This window comes from Camellia sinensis, chromosome 3 (assembly GCF_055761805.1).
Source record: "Camellia sinensis isolate YWXY chromosome 3, ASM5576180v1, whole genome shotgun sequence".
Classification (NCBI taxonomy): domain Eukaryota; kingdom Viridiplantae; phylum Streptophyta; class Magnoliopsida; order Ericales; family Theaceae; genus Camellia; species Camellia sinensis.
The window spans coordinates 102,568,982-102,592,664 of record NC_138963.1 but is presented as its reverse complement, the minus strand read 5'-3'; the positions used below and the strand labels follow the sequence as shown (position 1 = coordinate 102,592,664).

General features: G+C 36.9%; 1 pseudogene; it reads left to right on the top strand.

Moving 5' to 3' along the window:
• Nucleotides 1-2,416: 2,416 nt before the first annotated feature.
• LOC145821730 (WD repeat-containing protein WDS homolog pseudogene) lies at nt 2,417-2,875 on the top strand (annotated as a pseudogene).
• The last annotated feature ends 20,808 nt before the right edge of the window (nt 2,876-23,683 follow it).

Sequence of the window (23,683 nt, the reverse complement as noted above, 5' to 3'; positions counted from 1 at the left end):
TTGTTTTTGTGCTTTTTTCTCGAAACCACCCGAAGCCGATCAACCCAGCCAAATCAAAGAGCGGTCAATTTTGAGGAAGATACAGTTGATAACGTTTGATTATAGCTTCTAACCGATAGTGTCTGTTCGAGTGATGGTTCTGCCTCTAAACTCGGGTCGACCGACCCGTGCACACCCCTACCTAATTCTTCTAGGATAACCATATATCTTCAAATATTCCTGCTTCGTCGTCGTCCACGTAAATTTTGTCAATACTTGGCATGAAACGTCATGAGCTTGGAATGCCCAGTAAACGTATACACACCCTATTCCTTTTTCCCAATCCAATACACAACCACATTTACAATAAGCAAAAAGTATAATAATCAAGTAAACAAGCGAAGGATTACAAGTTAGGTGTTAGTAATCTAGAAATCCCCCAAAAAGATTTCATCCTCCCAACCACAAGAATTGGACTTAGATTATTTGATATCTCCCCTCTTTTGTTGCTTTGCAAATCTTATCCCACATGCCTACAACAGTTACATATTGCATAACGCCAATCGTGTACCTCAAAAGAGATGGTAAGAATATATAACCTCCAACTTTATTCGTCATAAGTACATAGGGTCTAAATATAACCGATCTATTCAAGGGTTCCGAAACAATCACTTGCGCAAAACTTAACCTTCGGTTAGGGAATACATCCTATCAATCCATTATCATCTTATCATTATTCAAGTGATCAAAAACTCAACACCCTCCCCCCCATTTAGTTTCCCCATGTTTTAAGTTAAGGTTAAAACAAGCTATTGAGACAATAATTTCCATACAAGTATGAGCATCATCAAAGTATCATGGCAAAGGAATATAAAAAAAATAATGTAAATATTATACTGAGACCAAAATATATGATAATAGGCGCATTCATGAAATTGAAAGCATGAAATCACCAATAAAAATAATTTTTCAAATTAGATACACTCTAAAGATCACAATCTAAGATTCATTTTCAAAATTTTCTCGAACTCGACCTTTCTATGATTTGTAGAGAATTTTATCTAGTTTCTAGATCATCTTTCGGAAATGGGATAGATTTCCTAGATTTTTAGTTATTAAACAAATACTCCAGCACTATTTAGATTCGTCGCCTGTTACGAAAACTGAATTTTCTCTTAAACCACTTACTCATTTGCAATAAAACCATTTTTACTTGAAAGCTATCACTTTAAGGAAAGTTTTGATATAAAAATGAGGTCTATAGGGCTTTTTTTTTTTTTTCAATTTTTAATTTTTTTAAAAAGTGGGCTGAAAATACTAGTCTTTATTGCACAAAACTTGAAATAAGAGACGTAATAAAAAAAATAGGGCAACCGTGAGTAATTTTTCACTTCTATTATGATAAATATTATAAAAATAACTCAAATTTTTAGAAATGGGGTATGCCTTTAGAAATAATGTGAGAAGTGGATACAAAAATATAGTTTTGCTTCCATTAAGCACTACTAGAAATATGACTTTTCATGTCTATTTTTTTACAACTAATTGTTTGACCGTCACAAAAAATCACTTTTTACCAAAAAAAAAAAAAAGCAAAACCCAAATCATTTAAAACTTTACCTATCTCCCCATTGACTCTTATTTCCCAAATTTATCTCCAATGGTGGTGTATGAACTCTCTCTCTCTCTCTCTCGCTCGACTCTCTCTTTTCACTCTCCACTCTCTCTCACTTGAATCTCATTGTCGACTTTCCACTCTCTCTCGCTCGACTCCACGTGATGAAGATTTGAAGATTTTGATCGATTCATAATCAAGATTCATAATCAGTAAGCGTACTTTCTATGTATGAATCCAACTCTCTGTCTCTCTTTGTAATCTAGCATGTTTGTTTCTATGTTGATTTACATAATCGATAAGCCTAATTGCTAAATTTTTGTGTTGATTTATTCTGAATTTCTGTGTTGATTTATTCTAGTTTTGTTGATAATCTTGTAATAGAATAGACAATATTGTGTCCTTGAGATTTTTTTTTATGCCAAAATTTTCACCTTAAAAAGGTATCTTGGTTCTTTTTTCCAGTTATCATTTTGAGTTTTGTTGTATTTGGGTTAATTTTTCCTATCTTGTTATGCTCGTTTTTGTAGTTATCATTTTGAGGGGGTTTGAGGCAAAGGGTATTTGCCGATTTTGGGTACTTGAGATGTAGGGCTTTTGATCCAAAACCTTTTCATGTTGTTTTCTGGGTAATTGGTTTCAATTTTTGTTATCTAATCTGTTATAATTTCTATAGTTCTATGCTTGTGGGAATCTTTTGGGTGTAAAAGTTACTATTGATTCATTTCTTACTTGTAAAGTTAGGGACTTTTTGAATATTTGGAATAATATTAGGCAAGAGTCCTCCTCTTAGCCATATTTGCTACCAAAGGTCCTGCATCAATGGAGAATAGGCCAACAATAATTGGCCCTAAAGCCCTAATCAAGAAACATGAATTTGTAAGGATTATTATTCAATGTCTTTATTCTTTGGGTTTTAAAAAGTCAACAGCTCCCTTGGAATCAAAGTATGGTATTTTATACAAATCTATGGAATTAGGATTGCTTGAATCTCAAATTCTGAATGTAAATTGGGATACATGCATTGACACACTTCATGGGCTTAAGGAGTTGACGGATGAAACAAGAGCCTCGGCATTGTTTCTCGTCTATAGACAAAGTTTTTTGGAGTATTTGATTCATGGGGATGATTCTGTGGCTTTGTCAGTTCTACACAAACAGATTTCTGCATTATATGTGAGTAGAGACACTGGTTATTTATTATGATTATAATTGCTATTGTAGGTGTCGGATGCATCTAGTGGGCAACAAGCTTCAAAGAAAGATGAGGTGCTTCTCTAACTTTATTAGTTCATTTCTTTTCACAACATTTTATCCTGAATTCTATCATCGTTTCATTTGAATAATTAGTACTAATGTAGATAGTGTAGACACAACAATAAACAAAGTAAAATACACATTTTAGTACAAAAGAGATAACAATATTATTTTTTCATGTACGTAACTAACAAATTACTGATGAAAATAAGACAAACTCTTGTGTAATTTACACCTTTTTTTTTTTTTTTTTTTTTTTGCACAAGTAGAAATTATATTCATTTTCATATGTAAAAATAAAAAATAAAAAAGTAAAAAATAAAAAAGTAATTTAATTTAATTTAATTTAAGCTAATCATCTTCATGTGAACAGAACACAGAAGAGGATTTACCAGATAGTAAGGAAGCTTCATTCTCTGTAAGCATGGCAGAGAACCCCTTAAATACGCGACTGTAAAAATTGAGTAGAGATACTCTCTCACTCTCTTGACTGCACAAAATAAAATTAAAAAAATTAAAAAAAAGGAAAAAAATTCACTAAGAATTAGTGTTTTTCTTCAAATTCAGTTGATTAATAGTCAAATTTTAGTTCTTGTTATTTTAAAAAGATCATAAGGGTAATAACCTTGGAATGATGGATGGTAATAGTTGAAAATGTGCTGCTAACTCTGCAACAGTGGCATTGCCTCCTCCATTACCATTTCTTAAACTCCCCATATATATGACATAAGGCTTCATTATGTGTAGCTTGCTTTTCGTGCTCCTTTAGGATATGATAGCCCTACAGTTCGGACTACTGTGGTTCTGAATCTGATTTCACAAGTGCAATGTGAAATAGATAAACACAAATGAGTCCAAATCCGGCAAATCTTTTGGAAAATTGATTTTGAATCAAAATGCCACAAATGGATTGCTTTGCCAGATTACAGAGTCGCCACCTAAATATTTCTAGAAAATTAGGAAACCCGAGACTTATGCCAGAGGCCACTTATTCGTTATCACCAAAGTGTCTCGACTCGGGAACTTAGGTACGAGAGTGGAAGGTCATGAATTGAGCACCCCACTCGCCCGACCAAAGATCGGCCTCTACTAATTATGATGTGATTTTTATTTACATTATATGCTCTTGTTCCGATTATTTAGGCTAATTTAGTATCTGATGCACACAAGTATAGACTAATTTGCAAAAATTAGAACACTTTGCTTTCATGTTTGTTTGAAAAGTGTTTTGAATATGCACCACTTGAAAAAGTGATCTCATATCTACATGAATCAAATCATCCTAATTTGAGCAATTAGCCTTCATCCACAGGTATTCAAAGCAGGTATATGACTTAAGCACTTAGCCTCATGGTATTCATGCTTGATATGGCAACAATCACACGCATGCGATATGCTAAAGCAAAAATGCTCACCTAGTACTCCAAGGCAAGCCAAAAGAAATAAAATTGTTAGAAAAATGAATACATGATCCTACAAATGCAAAATGACTAATGTAACACATACAACATGCAATTAATAGGCTCGGCTACTAGTATGACATGTGAATCAATTTGATAGCATGTGGTTTACACACGTTTTCAAAGAAGTATTCAAACAACAATGTTTGTTAGAATAATGAGCCGAACTTTATGCATGCGAGACACATGGATGCAAATCATGGAAAATGCTAAATGAAATATGATACTCTAAGCTATCCATCATAAGCGAGTAAATAAAAGGGAGAAAGAAATGGGGATTGGAAGACATCCACACATTATTACATGTTTTGCCCTTATAAAAGGGTCCGAATAAATGTCCTAGCTAATTATTACAACACTAAAAATAACTAGTTATCCTAACTAAGTAATTAATTACAGCATAAATTAACTAGCTATTTCAACTAATTATTACAAACACAACTAACTAGTTAGTTACCATACAAATTAATTAACTAGTAATTAACTAGTACGGGCCTTGAGAAATGAGGGATGACTCATGCATGTACACAAATTTCCACCCGAAAATGCCCTCTATTTGGCTACCAAAATACTTCTTTTTGTAGTCAGAAAAATTCACTGTTTGTCACCTTAGCCTCTACTCTATTCTGCAGAAAAAAGGACATTGCCTGGCTAAAAAAGATGGCCGACCAGCCAAAAGAAGTGGTAGGCCGTACAGTAAAGTAGTCGATCGGCCACAAATGTTTGGTACTGCCCTGCTACAACAGACAAGAAACAGAGCACAAATAGAGTATTTTCAAGGGATGTTTGTCCATCATGCCTCTCCTTATCATCAAACAGATCAAAGGAGGGGTAGGCTTGACTCGCAAACCATCAATCGATGCAAACTCATTGTATGATGGTCTATGAAGCAAGGGACAAAAGCTTGATAAATGAAGCTAAAAGACCAACAAAAGCCTGTCCCTATCATGATATTGATCAAGGGAAGTGGTTGACTTGATGTTTTGAACCATTATCATCACAAGAGAGTATGAAATGGCTCAAAACTCAACAGATTCAATTAACGTCTGATTGAACCCCAAACCATTTTACTATCTTGTTACCTCTTAGTCTAATTTTATTACCTCTTTTAATTAAGGGGTTGTTTGAGATGTCCTAAATAAGTGCACTTTTTGACTTTTTGGACTAAAAAGTTGAGGAAAAAAATATAGTTGTTTAGGTTAACTTTTTGACTTTTTATGGAAAAATATGTATTAAAAAATTGTATAAATTAGAGTGTAGGAGAAAATTAGGATTGAGAGTTGTGTAGCTGTACTTTTTGACTTTTGGTAAATAGTGATAACTTTTTAACTTTTTGAGTAACTTTTTGGCTTTTTGGGCACATGCCAAACTTGGCCTAACTTTTCATTCATTAGTCAATTTAGTCCAAAATGATGATTAAGTCCACTAATGCAGAGGAGTGTCAAACAAAGGGTTGTTTTGGGCATGAGAGAGAGGTCATGTCTTTGATAATGAACCTCTAAAGAGATTAAACCATTAAGGACAAGGTCTCTTTCTCAAGCTTAAACAACACTCATTTGAAACATTTCTCAAAGCAATAAAAGGTCAAGAAAAGAGGGAGGGTGCAGAGGTGATTAAAGGTGAACACAAGTATGGAAAGCACTTAAATAAATGCTATCAACTCAAAATAGGTTAGTGTCTAATGCCTAAAACACCAAGCATATGAGGACCATTGCACTACAAGCATGCTATAAAAAGCATAAATGAAACTAACACATAAAAAGAGTCCTAAATTATGTTGAAACAGTAAATTCTAAGACAAAAGCTTGAAAAAGTTAGCTAAAATATTAAGAACATGAAGCTAGTAAACAAGCACAAGGAGGGGAGGCAAACCCCACCATTTTTGGGACTTCAAAACCACATTTTTTAGCCTCTGAAAACCTTTGAAATTCAGTGGCAAAAAACTCAAAAAAATTTGATGAAGAGATGGGAAACACAAGCACAAAAGCTTGGCATACAAGATACAAAGAAGGGTAATTAACCCCTCTACCTTTAATGGCTTTAAGCGACAAGTTTCAGCCCATAAACACAGTTGAAAAATAGTAAGAAAAGATAGGAAATAAGTAGTGCAAAATAGCTAGGATGTATACCTCTTGAAGAGAGGTGACCCCTTGCATTATAAACCAACAATTGCACACCCTCAAGAACTAATATTCAAGCTCAACAACCTCAGCAAAGAGTCCTAAAAAATTTGGTTTAGGAAGGCTAGGCAACATGTGTATAGGTTGCAAGGTAGACAGAGATATTTTATTAAGAATTTGGCTTCACCAAAATTTTCTAACCTAATTTTATGAGAGGGGGTCAAGTATATATAGAAAATTATGTTAGGGAAATATTAGTATACAAACAGCTGGTGCAGTGCATGCACCTATGGAGACAGCTAGCATAGCTGTTAAGAAAATATCTATTTTTCCAGAACAAGTGGCCGATCGGCCACTAAGGGGACGGCCATACACTCATTTGTGACCAGCCAGCCACTAAGTGGCTTGCAGGGCCTTGGGTGGTCAGGCTTAAAAAAGAACTATTTTTGGTCCAAAAGTGATGCAAGGTTTGTAGGTTTTTTAGGCCAAAAACTGAGGCTTTCTGCTAAGGAAATTGAGCTTTTTGACAAGAGTAGCAATTCATCATTGGGTGATCAATCGGTGGCGCCCGAGTCTTAAGGGCTATCAAAAATGGGGTGTCTACATTATGATATTAACAACTCTACGTAGTGATTAAATACAAATTTATTTAGCTTTTGTATGGTGTCTGATAGGGTTATGTGCTTGGACTGTTATTTGAATGCCAAAGTATAGATATAAATTGGCAGAAAATTGACTTGCTCTATTTTTTTTGGCAGGATAAAAATCGGTCAGCTTGGATTTAGCCCACATACATAGCATTCAACTTTTCTAGGAACCTAAGAAGAAGATTTAAGGTACACATTCTAGAATAGTGGACTCCATCATTGAATTATTTTGTTATTGTATACCTCATCAATTGGTCAATCTTTGACAATTTATTCTCTGTCTCATCTATTAATGTTAGTTTCTTTTAATTGCGGAGAACATTTAATAAATATACAATGTTTTCACAACATAATTTGTGGCTGATATGTTGACTTGATCTCACAATGACAATAAAGCAATGGTTTTAGTGTATTACAACATAATTCACTTTTTGGTTTCTTAAGAGTACATCTTGGCTGGAAAGCTTGTATTTAGACTTAATGTTTGTTTCTTTGTGATTTGTCTATACATTCTTAAATTGTTTTCGTTCATGGTTTTGATTTGTATGTTGTTTCCTGAAGTCAAAACTCTGACTTTAAGAATTCATGTTTTAAATTACGACATTATTCTTTGAAGTCATGTTAACATGACTATGACCCTAAAGTCAAGTTTTGAAAATACTTTATGAAATAACATGGGTTGAAAAATAAGTTGAACCCATTTGTGATTCAAAAATAAGAATTCAAACCATATGTGTTTGGTAAAAAAACTCATATGAGAACACATTCTATTATATTATTAAGGGGGAGAAAGAAATAACTAGCAGGGGGGGTGTAATGACTCTGATTTTAATTCACATTGGATTGACGTAAAGTGGTACCCGTCACCTTAAAACTTGTATGGTTCTCAGACTCTTGATATTGATGGGTTGGCAAGTGAACTTTAAATATTATAATTGAGGACCCTTGGGTGATGTTTGGAACTTTGATTGAAGCCTTAAAAAGGTATTTAGGTAAGATTAGATAAAAAGCCCCAAGTTTGAGTTTGAGTTTTTGACCAACCTTCACTCTTTTTCCATTTTCTCTTTCCATACTTTGAATTTGAATGTGAGGCTCGAACCATTGGAAAGCTTGTTTCCAGGTCTTCAATTTGGATACAAGAACGACCTAAAACGGAGTCTGAATGAGAAAGTTACACCTATTCGAATTTTTAGTTTCTGTGCTAGAAGCATGCTCGCTCGAGCAAGACTTTCTGTGCTCGAGCGAATAGTGTGTTTTTCAGAAAACCTGAGAGCTTCTTTTCCACGCTCGAGCCAAGATTTCTTCGCTCGAGCGACCAGGTCGCTAACAGACATTATACAGTGATATTTTGGCCCAAAAACTTTACTTTTTCATGCTCTCTTCTTCTCCCCTCCTCCATGTCCGAAAACCTAGCCCCCAAAACTTTGATTTCATCCATTCTTACCAACAAATCCACCATGGATCTTGCATCAAGGTTGAAGAACAAGCAAGGATCAAGACTTTGACTGATTATTTTGGGGATTTCATTGAAGTTTGAAGATGAGTCTTCACTCTTAGCTTCCAATCTTGAGGTAGGGGTCCTAGTCCTTATTCAATGCTTGCATTAATAGATAGATTTGTGATATTTTGATTATATAAATGTAAAATCTACATTTTGAGCATATAGAGTTATATCATGGAAATTGGGGATTTAGGGTTTGAAGTGTTGGGGTTCTATTGTTGGGTTTAGATTATGGATTATGAACCTTAGGTGTATAATCAATGGAAAAATTGGAATAAAAAGTAAAGGTTTAAGAAGTTTGAAATTTTCTTGAAATTCTTGATTTGTCTTACAAATCCCTAAGTTGATTCATGATTATAATTAATGATTTTTCCCAAATTGAAAGTATAATCATGAAATTGAGGTATTGAATTATATTTATACAAGTTTAATTGAATTTTGGAAGTGTTTGAAAATTATGTTAAAAATTAGCGATTGAATCTTTATTATGGGCATTGTAAATCATGCTACAATATGAAATGACTTTGGGGAAAAAGATGTGTTAATGATATGGATGATATAAACTTGGTTATGGAATGTTGAAGTGGGATTCAAGAATTTATCTTGAATTATGTTGAATTGCAAATAGTGTTGTTGAATTAAGTTGTGTTAACTTATGTTGAATTAAGTTGTATTGAGTAATGTTGAATTGAATTGTGTTGAACTATGATGAATTGTGTTTGAATCAAGTTGAATTGTGTTGAGTTGAGTTGTGTTGGGTGTGTTGAGTTTGAGTTGAGTTGTGTTGGGTGTGTTGAGTTTGGATTGAGTTGTGTTAGGTTGCGTTGAGTTTGGGTTGAGTTGTGTTGGGTGGTGTTGTGTTGGTACCCGCGCAGGGAGTTGGAAAAAGGTTTTTGGGGGTCCATGTCCCGCCGTATAGTAGCCGGCAAATGTGGAGGTTGTTTTGGATTAAAGGTGCCCAATTTCCCTGTCTAGGCTTATCGCTGGACGATTGTGGGAAAATGTTTTTGGGTGTCCACACAGTCCCGCCGTATAGTAGCTGGCGAAAGTGGAAAAATGATTTTTGGGTGTCCACATAATCTTGCCGTATGGTAGCCGGCAAAAGAGGAAAAATGGATGGTTTTTGAAAATGTTTTGGGTGCCCACATTCGGCCGTATAGTAGCCGGCAAATGTGGGGATGGTTTAAAACAGTTGAAAAATAGTTTTTGGAGAAATATGGTTTTTGAAAGAAAGTAGCTTTTGATAAAATGGTTTTTGGGAGTTTACTTCCCGCCGTATAGTAGTTGGTGAAAGGTGGAAAGTGTTATAAATTGGGTGCCCATTATCCCGCCGTAGTAAGTCGGCAAAAGGTGGATTGTGTTGAGATATGTATTGACAAATGTGTTGAGTTGACGATGTTATTTGTGACTTGTGATGAATCTGTGAAATTGCAAATTGACGTATAATTTGGTATAAAGAGGAAACATACATAGACATTATTTGTAAAGAATGAAACTCAAAAATGCGTAAGGGGATTATGGATTGGTGATGGTGAACTTAATGAATTAGTTATAGCAATAAAAGTAAATTATGAGTATTATTTTGTAAATAAAGGAGAGATTGAATTGAAAAGGTTTTATTAATCTTATGTTATCTTGAGATGAAATTTAAGAGGGTAAATAATGAAGTGAATTGAGTATAGGAGAATTGTTATTAAATTAAGAAGGGGACTTGAACTTGAAGTAATGGAGTTCTAATCAAATAAAATGAGAAGAAAGGAAAAATGAAAGAAAAAGAGGAACATTAAAAATGGAAATTAAATGAGAAATATTTTGGGAATTGGTTAATAACTTTTAGATGATGTTGTTTCTTAAATATGTTTGTTCCACAAAGATCTATGGATTTTCTAAAGTTAAGGGATGATTTTAATGGCGGAAGGTTTTTCTTAAAAGTGTTTTAAATAGTCTTTTGAGAAAAAGATACTTTGCTTATGATATTTTGAAACTATAAAATGTCACCCTACTATATGGCATCACCTTGCATGCGTGATCATTTCTATCTATGTGTTAGTTATTGATTGAGAACTATGAGATTCCTACTGGGCATTAGTGCTCATCCCGTTGTTGTTTTATCTTTTTACAGGAAGAAAGTTTGGATTATTTGATTGAAGATTTATGGAGTTCTTGAGTCCCTTTGTATAACTTCATAGTAGATGTAAAGGAAATGGATTTTGTATTTGTATTTATTTATTCGTAGCACAGTAGGAGATTGACATGTATTGTTGTCATTGTAATATTCATTGAGAGAGAGAAAGAACATGCATCATTGTATTCCTATTACTCAAGTGTAATAGATATTTGTATATATATATAACAAAAAAATGGACCTAAATTACAGCTTTGGTAATGTTTCCTAGTAATTAAAAATTGGGGCGTGACAGGGGGGAGAAATGTAACAACCCTCGTACTGTTTACTGATTTATGACCGATTGATTACCGTTAATCACCGATTACTGTTAAGCGAAGCTGATAATGACTGATAACTAACTGATAATCGAACTGAATGAAATACTGAACCGACTGACTGAAGTTGAAACTGAATTGACCGAGTATATGTTAGTTAATTGCATTCTATCTGTTCGATTGTCTGATTATCTGTTCATGTTTATATGTTTAAACTGCTATTTGAAGGCCTTATCGGCGGCCGAACTAGAAACCGATTGATGTTACGTGACCCTCATATTTAATGTGATTTTATGGTATAAGTATCTGAAAATTGATTAGGTATGATTAAATTAGATTAAAATAAGCCAATTGAAGAGTTGGACTTAATTACCGTTTTGCCATTGAGTGGGCCACTATCTCACACACATACTTGAGCCAAGAACAACATTTCCTCAGCCATTTTCCTTCTCATTGCCGACCAAGAGGGAAGAAATGAGAGAGAGTGAGAGGAATTGGATTTTACCTTGGGTTTTGCTTGGAGGATTGAAGGAATTAAAGTATAGATTGCATATTTGAGCTCCTAGTCTTCTAATTCAAGCTCTAGGTAAGGATCTTATCTTCTTATTGATGCTATTGAACTAGTTCTTGCATGGTTCATGCTTCATTGTAGAACTAAGTCATGATTTGGGTCATTAATGGTGAATTGAAGCTCATTTCTTGCATGCATGGTTGAATTAATGAGTTTTGAGTTGAATTCATGGTAAATGGTTACATGCATGTCCATGTTGTAAGAGTAGACCATGTTTTCATCTTGTTTTGAAAAGAATGAGCTCATTTGAACAAGCTTTGAAGCTTTGATTTGGTTTAAATCCTTGCATGTTTGCATGTTCTTCATATTCTTGAAAATGGGTTTGAATATGGTTCTAATTGACTCACCTTTGGGGCTTGAATTCATAAATTGAGCTTTGAAACTTGTTATACATTGAATTTAATGATGTTTTCCAGAATTTGGGCCCAAGAGGTCGAGTTTGGAGTGGTTGAATGCTTGGTTTGAGCTTGGGAGGCAAATCTGGAAATTCCAGATTTGGCTTCCTCGCTCGAGCGAAGGATTCCCCGCTCGAGCGAGCACCTTTGTCCAGGGCTCCGCTCGAGCGACCATCGAGCGACCATCGCGCGTAAAATTTCAGCATCCAGTACTTTTACTGTTTTGCAGACCGCTCGAGCGAAGGATTCCTCGCTCGAGCGAAGCCTTTGATTTTGGACTTAAGCTCGAGCGTAGAAAGTCTCGCTCGAGCGAGGCTCCTATTTTCAGCAAACTTTGCGAAATGTTTTCTAAGTGTATTTTTGCATCCTCATCCCATCCTAGGCATTCTTAGGCCTAGTTTAAGGCACCTTGATGAGGATATCATTGTAGAACACACCAAGGCAAATTAGGGATTAAGTTATGAGTTTTCCCAACTGTGTAGCTTAGTGTGTTCAACCTGTGAACTGTGTAGGGTTGGCAACTGGGGAGACACGCTCTAGCATACTGTAGCCCAGAACTCTGTGAGTAACAATTGTGTAAAGATATGTTCAACTGATTATCTTCTGAATACTGAACTGAACTGTTTACTGAACTGGTATTATTTACTGAATGAATGTATGTCCTTTATTTCTGAACTGTACTGTGGCATCCTTAGTATCTACGGTTTACTGTTACTGTTACTGTCACAGAGATCTCTGTCGGTTTCCTTGTGGAACCACTACTGTTTACTGACTGATGGCCATCATTACTGTTCGGTCTTTTAAGACCTACTGTTACTGTTATGCTAATGGATGTACCACATATGACTGTTTACTGTACTGAACAACTGAATGACTGATTGAGATGAACTGTTTTCATACTGTAAGGACATTCATTCTAAACCCCTTTACGCTTTATGTTATTCACTGGGCTTTAGCTCACTGCTCATATATATATGTAGGTGTACAGGCACCAGACCGCAGCTAGAGGCGTCAGGGTTACTCCAGTTTTGTCAAGCCAGCCTTTGTGCCTCACTGCGAGGTTCCGAGCCTACTGTTAAGGCTTAGGGGTGTTTTAGAATTTCCCCCTTTTTGTACTGTTTCACTGTTTTGTATAGACTGACTGTTTACTGTACTGTTATACAGGGATTAGGTCCCTGTACTGTGTGACTGTTAATTTTGTATACTGTGTTGTACAGACGGAATGTTTTCTGTACTGTTATGTGGGGTTGAGTCCCTAGTTAAGTGGATGTGAATATTGTGTATACTGTTCTGTACTGTTTTTGTATAATGTATGAAAAGCCTTTTTGCATACAGACTGTCACAGCTCAATGGACACTATTTATTTACTGTATTGGCTTCCGCCAGGCCCTGTACTCTGTTTCACTGTATTACTGTTAAGCAGGCCTTCGGTAATCTCAGATTACTGGCCGGTTACGGTGCTAAACCCATAGGGCCGGGTTTGGGTCGTGACAGAGTGGTATCAGAGCGATACTTACCACGAGTTATACCGCACACACGTGTCCAAATGAGCTATAGGGGGTCCTAGAAAAAGTAATTAGGACATCTCATGAACTTGAAAAGTGTGTGGCTATGTTATGACTGAATATCTGTTAATGTGTTAAACTATGAAACAAATGATTGCTTATGTTTAAAACTGTTATAACTGCTTATAGTGAAATGGACAATGCAAATGAACCTGAGTCCTCATCTACTGAGGCAAGAATGGAAAGAATGGAAAGAATGATAGAACTGATAACTGCTAGACTGGAACAACAACAGAACCAACAGCCTCCTCCTCCTCCTCCGGTACAGCCGGAACCCAATGCGAATGCGGATGATGGGGATATTATTGCTCTCACCCATAAATTCAGTAAGATGAAACCGCCATCCTTCCAGGGAGGCCTTGAACCGTTAAAAGCTGAAGCGTGGGTGCTTGAGACAGAGAAATTATTTGAGGTGTTCCCGTGCTCTGAAGCGAATAAAGTACTGTTAGCTACCTTCACCTTACAAGAAGAAGCTAGAAGGTGGTGGATGTTAATCCGTGAAACAAACACTGTTATGACTTGGGCTCAGTTCAAGGAGTCCTTCTTTGAAAAGTACTTCCCTCAGTGTGTCAGGGATAGAAAAGTGACCGAATTTGAACAGCTGAAGCAGGGCACAATGTCCGTTGCAGAATATGAAACCAAATTTACTGAACTTGCCCGTTATGCACCGCACATGGTGGATACTGAATATAAGAAGGCCAGAAAATTTGAAGGTGGCCTTAATGTGGCAATACTTGACCGGATAAATGTTTTGAAACTACCGACTTTTGTGGGTGTTCTCGACCGGGCGTTGATGGCCGAGTCGAACATTGCAGCAGTGAAACAATCTGAAACACCAACAACTGAATGGCATGGAAAAAGGCAGAGTTTCAAATTTAAGAAAGGCAAGCACAACCCAGCCAACAAGAAACAGAATACGGGGTTGACAACTAGCCCCAGCCAAGGGAGTGGTTTCATACCACCCTGTTCTGAATGTGGCAAGAAGCACAAAGGGGTTTGCTACAGAATATCTGGAGCCTGTTACAGGTGTGGCAAGGTGGGCCACATGGTTAAAGACTGCCCCTCTGCTCCACAAGCCAGTGGTAAAGCTGCACCAAGCGCAGCAGTATCAAATGCTCCACCAAAGCCTAACCCTAAAGCTACCGGGAAAGAGCCTATGAGGCAAGGCCGAGTGTTCGCACTAGTACCGGGAGATGTGCAGAATACCGAGACCGTTGTGTCAGGTATTCTCTCTATCTGTACTCAAAATGCATATGTACTGATTGATTCGGGGTCTACGCATTCTTATGTATCATATGCTTTTTCACGGAAATTGGATAGACCCTTAGAACCCATGAACTATCTGCTAGCCGTATCATCACCCGTAGGGGGATCCATGACATGTGCTTATATGTACCCCGCATGTGAAATTATTGTTGGGGATATGCGTCTGTTTATTGATTTACTGCCATTGAACATTGATCATTTTGACGTAATATTGGGGATGGATTGGTTACAAAAATATCATGCCACTATTGACTGTGTGACCAAGCAAGTTGTTTTCCGTCCACCTGGTTTGCCTGAATTTGTGTTTAATGGGAGTGGAGTAGTACCTCCTCCGTATTTGATTTCGTCAGTGAAAGCTGTTAAATTAATTAGAAAGGGGTGTAAAGGATATCTGTGTTCTGTACTGACTGTGTCTACTGATGATAGTGTTAAAACTGATGTGAATTGTATTCCTATAGTCAGGGAATTTCCAGATGTTTTTCCAGATAATCTTCCAGGAGATTTGACTGATAGGGAGATTGAATTTACCGTTGATGTGATTCCCGGAACACAACCAGTTTCTAAAGCTCCTTACAGAATGGCTCCAACTGAACTGAAGGAACTGAAAGTGCAATTGCAAGAACTGTTAGATAAAAAGTTCATCAGACCTAGCACTTCGCCATGGGGTGCTCCTGTTTTGTTTGTCAAGAAGAAAGATGGCTCACTGAGACTGTGCATTGACTACCGTGAACTGAATAAGGTAACTGTAAAGAACAAATACCCTTTGCCACGCATTGATGATTTATTTGATCAGTTACAGGGTGCACAAGTGTTTTCTAAGATTGATCTCAGATCGGGGTATCATCAACTGAAGGTTAAACCGGAAGACATTGATAAAACTGCTTTTAGAACAAGGTATGGACATTATGAATTTCTAGTTATGCCTTTTGGAGTCACGAACGCACCAGCTGCTTTTATGGACCTCATGAACAGAGTTTTTAAACCGTACCTTGATGACTTTATTGTTGTATTTATCGATGACATATTGATTTACTCCAAAAGTATAGAACAGCATGAACATCATCTGAGACTTGCCCTACAAACCTTAAGGGAACAGAAACTGTATGCTAAACTGTCTAAATGTGAATTTTGGCTTGACCATGTTATGTTTTTGGGGCATGTTGTTAGCAAAGATGGAATTTCTGTTGATCCGCAGAAAATTGAAGCTGTGGTGAACTGGCCTAGACCAACAAATGTGACTGAAGTCCGAAGCTTTTTGGGATTGGCTGGATATTACAGAAGATTTGTCAAAGATTTCTCCAAAATTGCCCTACCGTTGACTCAGTTAACTCAAAAGGGGACATCATTTGACTGGACCGACCAAAGAGAATCTGCTTTCCAGGAGTTGAAAACTCGACTTGTGACTGCACCAGTTTTGACTTTACCCTCAGGTACGGATGGTTATACTGTATTTAGTGATGCTTCTCATAAGGGTTTGGGATGTGTTTTAATGCAGAATGGGAAGGTTATAGCTTATGCTTCCCGACAACTGAGACCACATGAAAAGAATTACCCGACCCATGATCTGGAACTTGCTGCAGTAGTATTTGCACTGAAAATCTGGCGTCACTATCTGTACGGGGTGACATGTGAAGTATACACCGACCACAAGAGTTTAAAGTATTTCTTCACACAGAAAGAACTGAACATGAGACAGCGGAGATGGCTGGAACTGATTAAGGATTATGACCTACAGATATTGTACCATCCGGGAAAAGCCAATACCGTTGCCGATGCATTGAGCCGGAAATCGATTGGAAACTTAGCCTGTTTGCTTACAGGACAGAAAGAGTTGCTTTGTGACCTTGAAAAATCTGAAATTGAAATTGTTTTGAGAGAACAAGGTGGAACCTTAGCTGCTATCTCTGCTCAACCGGCACTGATTGAAGAGGTTAAAGAAAAACAGCAACTGGATGATTTCTTGAAGAAGATCATCGAGGAAAGAGAATCTAAACCGAGACCGGGATTCAAATTTGAGAACAACGTACTGAAATTTCAAGAAAGACTGTGTGTACCAAATGATACTGAACTGAAAAGAAAAGTTCTGCAAGAAGGCCACAATTCGAAATTGTCTATCCATCCGGGGAATACGAAAATGTACCAAGATCTGAAACAGAATTTCTGGTGGCCGGGAATGAAGAAAGAAATTGCTGATTTTGTATCCAAATGTCTTCATTGCCAACAGGTCAAAGCTGAACATCAACGACCTGTCGGATTACTGCAACCCTTACCCATACCGGAATGGAAATGGGAGCACATCACGATGGATTTTATCGTTGGGTTACCTCGCTCCAGAAAAGGTATGGATTCAATTTGGGTTATTGTTGATAGACTAACCAAATCTGCTCACTTCTTACCTGTCAAGACGATTTATAATGCGGACAAATTGGCTGTTATCTATATTGATGAAATCGTTAGACTGCATGGAGTGCCTGTGTCTATTGTTTCTGACAGGGATTCGAAGTTTACATCGAGGTTTTGGCAAAGCCTACAGACTGCATTGGGCACTGAATTGAGGCTGAGTAGTGCCTATCATCCTCAGACAGATGGCCAATCTGAAAGGACCATCCAAACTCTGGAGGATCTACTGAGAATGTGTGTCCTTGATTTTCAGGGAGACTGGGAAAGCCATTTGCCCTTAGCTGAATTCGCCTACAACAACAGCTACCATTCGAGTATTGGTATGGCGCCTTTTGAGGCATTGTATGGCAGAAAATGTAGATCTCCAATTTGCTGGGCAGAAGTTGGAGATGGGCCTTTGCTTGGGCCCGAGATTGTATATGAAACAACTGAAAAAGTGAAACTGATACAGCAAAGATTGAAAACTGCACAGAGTAGACAGAAAAGTTATGCAGATGTCAGAAGACGGGACAGAGAGTATGAAGTGGGTGATCACGTTTTTGTGAAAGTGACACCAATGAAAGGCCAGACTCGTTTTGGAGTCAAAGGCAAGTTAGCACCGAGATACGTCGGACCTTATGAGATTATTGAGAAAATTAATCCGGTGGCGTATCAAGTTGCGCTCCCTCCTGAAATGGAACACATGCATAACGTCTTCCACATTTCTATGTTGAGAGACTATCTCCGGGATCCCTTCCATGTAATAGAGCCTACCCACGTAGTGTTGAGTGATGACTACACTTACGAGGAACGGCCTATACAGATTGTAAACCGACGGATCAAGAAACTGAGGAACAAAGAGATCCCGTTAGTGAAAGTTGACTGGCAGAACCATGGTGGCGTGTATGCCACTTGGGAAAGGGAAGATGACATGGCTAAACGATATCCTGAACTGTTTCCACTGAATCCTGTTTTCTTCCAGAATGAAGGTAACTCGAGTTTAGAGGACTAAACTCTTTATAAGGAGGGGAGACTGTAACAACCCTCGTACTGTTTACTGATTTATGACCGATTGATTACCGTTAATCACCGATTACTGTTAAGCGAAGCTGATAATGACTGATAACTAACTGATAATCGAACTGAATGAAATACTGAACCGACTGACTGAAGTTGAAACTGAATTGACCGAGTATATGTTAGTTAATTGCATTCTATCTGTTCGATTGTCTGATTATCTGTTCATGTTTATATGTTTAAACTGCTATTTGAAGGCCTTATCGGCGGCCGAACTAGAAACCGATTGATGTTACGTGACCCTCATATTTAATGTGATTTTATGGTATAAGTATCTGAAAATTGATTAGGTATGATTAAATTAGATTAAAATAAGCCAATTGAAGAGTTGGACTTAATTACCGTTTTGCCATTGAGTGGGCCACTATCTCACACACATACTTGAGCCAAGAACAACATTTCCTCAGCCATTTTCCTTCTCATTGCCGACCAAGAGGGAAGAGAGGAGAGAGAGTGAGAGGAATTGGATTCTACCTTGGGTTTTGCTTGGAGGATTGAAGGAATTGAAGTATAGATTGCATATTTGAGCTCCTAGTCTTCTAATTCAAGCTCTAGGTAAGGATCTTATCTTCTTATTGATGCTATTGAACTAGTTCTTGCATGGTTCATGCTTCATTGTAGAACTAAGTCATGATTTGGGTCATTAATGGTGAATTGAAGCTCATTTCTTGCATGCATGGTTGAATTAATGAGTTTTGAGTTGAATTCATGGTAAATGGTTACATGCATGTCCATGTTGTAAGAGTAGACCATGTTTTCATCTTGTTTTGAAAAGAATGAGCTCATTTGAACAAGCTTTGAAGCTTTGATTTGGTTTAAATCCTTGCATGTTTGCATGTTCTTCATATTCTTGAAAATGGGTTTGAATATGGTTCTAATTGACTCACCTTTGGGGCTTGAATTCATAAATTGAGCTTTGAAACTTGTTATACATTGAATTTAATGATGTTTTCCAGAATTTGGGCCCAAGAGGTCGAGTTTGGAGTGGTTGAATGCTTGGTTTGAGCTTGGGAGGCAAATCTGGAAATTCCAGATTTGGCTTCCTCGCTCGAGCGAAGGATTCCCCGCTCGAGCGAGCACCTTTGTCCAGGGCTCCGCTCGAGCGACCATCGAGCGACCATCGCGCGTAAAATTTCAGCATCCAGTACTTTTACTGTTTTGCAGACCGCTCGAGCGAAGGATTCCTCGCTCGAGCGAAGCCTTTGATTTTGGACTTAAGCTCGAGCGTAGAAAGTCTCGCTCGAGCGAGGCTCCTATTTTCAGCAAACTTTGCGAAATGTTTTCTAAGTGTATTTTTGCATCCTCATCCCATCCTAGGCATTCTTAGGCCTAGTTTAAGGCACCTTGATGAGGATATCATTGTAGAACACACCAAGGCAAATTAGGGATTAAGTTATGAGTTTTCCCAACTGTGTAGCTTAGTGTGTTCAACCTGTGAACTGTGTAGGGTTGGCAACTGGGGAGACACGCTCTAGCATACTGTAGCCCAGAACTCTGTGAGTAACAATTGTGTAAAGATATGTTCAACTGATTATCTTCTGAATACTGAACTGAACTGTTTACTGAACTGGTATTATTTACTGAATGAATGTATGTCCTTTATTTCTGAACTGTACTGTGGCATCCTTAGTATCTACGGTTTACTGTTACTGTTACTGTCACAGAGATCTCTGTCGGTTTCCTTGTGGAACCACTACTGTTTACTGACTGATGGCCATCATTACTGTTCGGTCTTTTAAGACCTACTGTTACTGTTATGCTAATGGATGTACCACATATGACTGTTTACTGTACTGAACAACTGAATGACTGATTGAGATGAACTGTTTTCATACTGTAAGGACATTCATTCTAAACCCCTTTACGCTTTATGTTATTCACTGGGCTTTAGCTCACTGCTCATATATATATGTAGGTGTACAGGCACCAGACCGCAGCTAGAGGCGTCAGGGTTACTCCAGTTTTGTCAAGCCAGCCTTTGTGCCTCACTGCGAGGTTCCGAGCCTACTGTTAAGGCTTAGGGGTGTTTTAGAATTTCCCCCTTTTTGTACTGTTTCACTGTTTTGTATAGACTGACTGTTTACTGTACTGTTATACAGGGATTAGGTCCCTGTACTGTGTGACTGTTAATTTTGTATACTGTGTTGTACAGACGGAATGTTTTCTGTACTGTTATGTGGGGTTGAGTCCCTAGTTAAGTGGATGTGAATATTGTGTATACTGTTCTGTACTGTTTTTGTATAATGTATGAAAAGCCTTTTTGCATACAGACTGTCACAGCTCAATGGACACTATTTATTTACTGTATTGGCTTCCGCCAGGCCCTGTACTCTGTTTCACTGTATTACTGTTAAGCAGGCCTTCGGTAATCTCAGATTACTGGCCGGTTACGGTGCTAAACCCATAGGGCCGGGTTTGGGTCGTGACAAGAAAGTTGTTACACTGTGCCTGAACTTCTTAGAGTGGTATTGTGGATATGGGAATGGATTTAAAAGAGTTACCTCATTTGAAATCTTTCTTGAAGATTCAGCAGTTGTTTGTTTTTGTGTTTGTTCATCAACTATCCAAAATGTAAGAATGCGTTGTGTAGTGAACAATATATCTCACATTAGTACTTTGAGGGTGACCATTGATGACAATCTTGTTCAACCTCTTATATAACTAGCATGCCATTCTAAATGTCAAAAGCTACAGTGAACCTAATATTTGCGTTCTAGTTACGAATTTGTAACTCTTTGGACTACTTTATGGAGTGATTTCTTGTTGAATTTTAGAAAGTTCTCGTAATCTGTCTTGGATTCAATTTGGGATTAGATCAAATCTGTTATGAACTTTGACTGGACTAACTTTACTTGAAGGATGAGCATAATATGGATCATAGCAATTCATGACTGATATAGTTCAAGGGAAGAACAAAAAAATATATATTATTATTGCTGGTGTGGTTTGGGCTCAATCAGCTTGTATTTTTTAAAGTTGGGTCAGATTTTTTGAATTGATATTTGGACTGGTTGTTATGGGTTGATTTAGGTATATGTGGGCAGGTATGTTTTGGGAGTATTGGGTTGAGTTTTATCAATATAGTAGTTTAAGATGTTCATTATAATATGCTCAACATTTAGTGCTTAAAAAATATATTGATATTGATATTATTGTTGTAGAATGACATACGCAAGAATCCTGAATTCAGGATAAAAATTGGTAGTTATTTTATAGGTGTATATATATATTGAAATTGTAAATGGCACCTGGGTTCTGTTCTGGCTGTCTATTTTGATTTTCATAATTTCTTTGCAATGTTTATTAAGTTTTCATTATTTCTTTGCAATCTCTGCCTTTTCTCTACTCTACTTGAGGTTTTATATCTAAAGAAAGATCTAGAAATTGGATACTAGTGTTTTGATCTATTCTCCCTCATAATGTGTATTGATTAGGTGCAAGCTTGGATTTGAGGAACATATATCTCCATGGTAACAAATTGGAACTCGACCGGTACCTTGTACAGTGGTGAACACCAGCATTGTAGATTTTGACTTTACTAGCATTCTATCCAGATTGTATTTTTTTCATAAAAGAACTTTTCCCAAGTTTTTAGTTGTAATAACTTTCGCATATGGCTCCAAATTCGAGACTCAAATGGAATGCCTGATTAAATTACAATGTTATACTATCTGAATTCTTGTCATTGCTATTCCTAGAGTGCTTAACGTTACACTTTTTTTTTTTTGGCGACGGTGACAAGATGGTCGCCAAAAATCATGTTAGTGTTTTCCTTGTTTTTTGTGACGGCAAAATAGCAGCCACCATAAGTAGTTTAGGTGGTTGTGAATAATTTGTGACCGTTGCTTTGCCGTCACAAAAATTATTTGCCATCTCCACATTCGCGAGCCCTACTTGTCGTCGCATGGACCGTCGCAAAAGGTCTTTTGCGACTATTTTTTATTATTTGCACCAGTTTATAGTGGTCGCAAAATGTGCTTTTTTTTAGTAAAGTGAAAATAAAAGTAAGTAAAGAAACAAAGCTCCAATTATTCTATTCAAACACAAGAACACTATGAATACACGTCTGAAATTGTTACTTTAAACCTCTAAGATCATTTATTTGAAAGAGAAAATAAAAGAGAGGGTTGTGGCTTACCTGAATGCTTAGTGGAGTGTGTGTTCAAGAATTCCTTTCTTTTTCCTCCTTCACCACCAAAGCTCTCTCCCTCTCTATGTTGAAATGTGTGTGTATGTACGTGTTGGATGTGCAAAAGTATTGAGAAAGGTGGTGTATTTATAGGAAATTTGGTGTGAAAAGTCTAAAATGCTCTTAGTTCCAATTGAATTGAATAGCCTTTGGATTTAATTGAAATGCAATGGAATGAGTGGTGATTAGGGTCCTAATTGTGTGCTTAAACATGTTCTAGTTAGGGTTATGCTTTAATTAAAATTAGGATAGTTACAAGTACAAGAAAAGGTTGTTAGATTTGTGGGTACTATGGTCAAAAGCTTCCGTAAATCCATGGATTATGTTTGCAAAAAGGGCACTATATCTACACCTAGGGTTAGGCCGGTCATGTGCTAGGGATTTTGGGAGATTTTCATTTATTTTCTTGTGTACAATCTATATATATAAAGATATTTTGCGTACAAAATTACTTATTTAAGAAAATGGTAGAAGCATATATATATATATATATATATATATAAGTACTTGAATTTTGGATCAAAGTGTAGATCTAATAAAGTATGGGGACTAAGGCTTAATTCATGATTTAGATTATCTATTTAAGTGTAGAACTTAATTAAATTAGGGTTAGGCAAAACAATTTGGTTAGGTTTCTCGTTTTTTAATTAAAAGACGATCAATTGAATGAACATAATGAGAATCAAAATCTAAGGTTTTGAGTGATCAATCTATAATTAGGGAGTTAATTAATTAGTATTAGGATATTAGAAATGATTCCTAAGTTATCGGGATCAATTAGAGGTCACGTGGTTCCGTTCGGGACACATTTTCTTGATTCTAGGGCTAAAATTGCAAGTAAACGAGGAATTGAGGTTTTTCATTGAAATAAGCCAAAAGTGAGGGCCTTAAAGGAATTTACAAAAGTTAGGGGTCTCACATGGTATGTGTGAAATAGTAGGATACATGTATCGGGACGATTAGTCAAAGTGAATCCGCAAATATGTTGTGATTAAATTTAAAAAAAGAATTAAATTAAATTATGTTTCAATAGGATCAACTCAAAAGAATTGCATTGAAATGTAAGGGTTGTTAGGGGTTTGCTTATTTAGTGCATTTTTTGACTTTTTACGAAAAGATGTATAAAAGAGTAGAGAAGTGATGTGACCTAAATAAGTGCACTTATTTAGTGCATTCCCAAACAACAAATAAATACTTGCATGTGAGAGTCATATCTCATG